The sequence below is a fragment of the Sinocyclocheilus grahami genome, unplaced genomic scaffold, assembly GCF_001515645.1.
Source record: "Sinocyclocheilus grahami isolate Dianchi unplaced genomic scaffold, SAMN03320097.WGS_v1.1 scaffold1589.1, whole genome shotgun sequence".
NCBI classification, from domain to species: Eukaryota; Metazoa; Chordata; class Actinopteri; order Cypriniformes; family Cyprinidae; genus Sinocyclocheilus; species Sinocyclocheilus grahami.
In genome coordinates, this window is record NW_015506768.1 from 208,497 (window position 1) to 211,446 (window position 2,950).

The 2,950-nt window shown below is 39.6% G+C and overlaps 1 pseudogene; it reads right to left on the reverse strand.

The window, feature by feature from the left end:
• Positions 1-1,528: 1,528 nt before the first annotated feature.
• On the reverse strand, positions 1,529-2,507 carry LOC107571385 (fMet-Leu-Phe receptor-like; annotated as a pseudogene).
• Positions 2,508-2,950: the final 443 nt, after the last annotated feature.

The window sequence follows — 2,950 nt, forward strand, 5'->3', positions numbered from 1 at the left end:
GGTCACCGGCTCGGCTCCTCAGCGAAAACCTGAATATGCGCTGCATCTGCTGCCTACTTATACTCACGCTGTGATCAGCAGCAGCTGGATGCAATAATCGCATTCCAATGTGCATTGGCTCGTTTAGTTTACACTAGGGCTGTAGTACTCGAGTCCGGTCTCGTTGGTGTTTGCACTCAGGCTTGTCTCGGACTTGGTCATTGGACTCGCCAAATGTTCTCGTTGGCCAGCAATATGCTTTTTTTTCTCCTTCCAAACAAAACCACATTTGCATGTCGCGCCTGAAAACGCGTGGAAAACGCTAGGCGCGCGGCTTTCTCCTTCTTTCCAAAGCACTCTGTAGCCTGCCGTCTGCCGTTGCTAAGCAACTATGAAGACGAAGTTTCAGCAAAGGATAAATGGATTTGCAGCACTAAAAATCCCTTGCAGTAGCTCTGCTACTAAATTTATTTTAAAAAATGGCTATCCTTGTACAGCTATGATCAGCTGTTTCTCCGACTTGGCTTCGCTTTCAATTTTGTTACGGGAAAGGATGAAGCTGATTGGTTGATTCTTGTCACATGACCCGCGGTGCACTTGCTGTGTTTTGAAAAGTTTAGATGCTTCATTTTCTACCTATTAGATTGTGTTTTATTAATGTCTACACCTACTTCCTTCTACAGCATTTATTAATATTATTTAACTTTAATTTCAGCATTCACTAATGCATTATTCAAATGACAAGTTGTGTTTGTTAACATTAATGCACTGTGAACTAACATGAACAAACAATGAATGAACAACTGTATTTTTATTAAATAATGTTAATATATTGTTAAATGTTTGTTCATGTTAGTTAATACATGAACTAATGTTAACAAATGACACCTTAATGTAAAGTGTTACCGACTCTTTTTATGAGGTTAGAAATAGGGCTGAAAGATTAATTGTATTTTAGATCCCAATTTCGTGGTCATCCGACGTGACGTCTCCGTTCCCTCCTTCAGGGAACGAGGGTTACCATACGTAACCGAGACGTTTCCTCTTACATATATATAGACTCATGTTTTGCACTTTTTTTATCAGTAAAAGAATGACTGCAGCAAGAGGTTTCCAGTTACCTCTAGGAAAAAACAACAACGATTACTTGAGTATGTTTTACCGGAAAATACTATTTCAGTCTGTCTACTTGAAAATGTCACTTTTAATTCAATGTGTGACTTGATATTTCTTTTAAATGAATTGTGAATAGTTTTTTCAGTGTAATAGGGCTCATCATTTCTGTATGTCATTCGCATAAAAGGAAAATATTTTGATGCTTTTACATATTTTTATGTCATAAAATGTATGAAGTGAGATTATGTGGCATTAAAATAGCCAACAAGATTTAGCCAGAGTTTCTAAACATTTTCCCCCCAGAACGAATTGAGTCATAGGTTCAACATTTTCACTTGTATAATGCAGTTCATGGCTATTTATTCTGTTGAACCTCATTTGTATAAGTTATAAGAGTGCGGCCATCAAGGTAGGAAAGTGGATATGTAAATGTCTAGATAATTTTAATGGCTTGGTTTTTCATCCTGGCAGCTGGCAGGGGTAGAGATAGCAATGTCTTTTGTTTGCTTTTTGTTTGCGAGTCCAGATGATCCTCGGCGAAAGCCGTCTCCAGCACCAGCAGCAGAGACTGTTTAAGCTTCTTCTTATACTCATCACACATGAACACATAGAGAATGGGGTTCAGACAGCTGTTTAAAAAAAACAGGCAGTTCACTACAGCTTCTGTTTTTAATAAAACCTCTTTATCTGACTCACTCCATTGATTCTCCTATGCACGTATGTGATAAAACTCGTGGATATGATAAGGAAACCAGCATTTGAAAAAGGCCAGGACCACAGGTGTAATAACCCGGTATGACCTGAGCTGCTTCGCCATTTTGAGGCTTTTGACTCGCACTCCGATAGCTATATATGAAGATGCAATGATCAAGAAGGGGATGATGAAGCCCACTATGAACCTATATGTGACCAAGGCCTTGTAGGATTGTATAGAAGTTGGATAGTTACAGATTCCATCAGGCTCTGCTGTTGAGTGACGGAGGACAGCGGGGATGCTGCAGCCAATGGATAAAACCCACAAAATCTTGCAGATGATTCTGGTTTTGAACGATTCTGGTTCGATTATTCTGAGTTCACACGACCATCCATGTGCAAATGCATCGATCTAGACTGATAGTCGTCAGCAAAAAAATGCTGGCAAACATGTTTAAGTAAATCATGAAATGGATAAACTTGCACTGTAAGTCGCCAAAGTGCCAAGCCATCTTGCATAAGGCTAAAATCATGCTTATGATGAGAGTTAAGGAGAAGATGAAGTCTGCAATTGCCAAGTTAAGGAACCAAATGGAGTTGACTGTCGTCTTCATTTTGTAGCCGGTCACAAATATGATGAGCCCATTTCCAACGAGACCTACGGCAGGAATGGCAAAGTAAATGCAAAATTTGAAGACGTTCATGCCCTCGGTCTGCATGGTAGAGTTGTATGTACTGAATCTGGTCACATTTTGAGGTCCAAAAATAGTGTCTGCTACACAAAACAAGAGAAAAATACAATGAGTGTTGGTCTATGGAATCTGAATATTTTTTTTATGCTACATTTCACATGCGACATTTTTTTCTACCCACAGCATGCTATCTGAAGCATAGTTTCACACTCGCACTTCACTTAATTTTTGGCGCTCTAGCGGTTAATAAACAGAACTGCGTACGTCTTGCGGAAGAACATTGTAGCCGGAGCTACTTCTCTCTGTTTATGTCTATGGCGAATCACACAGGTACTGGGCTACTCCGCAGTGGTACCTACCCGAACCAGTCTAAATAGTCCGAATATAAACACTTATTATAGGTGTACCGTAGTGATTCAGGACAAGCCAAAAACATGATTTGGAAAATGGATTCATGGTGTATTCGCTTA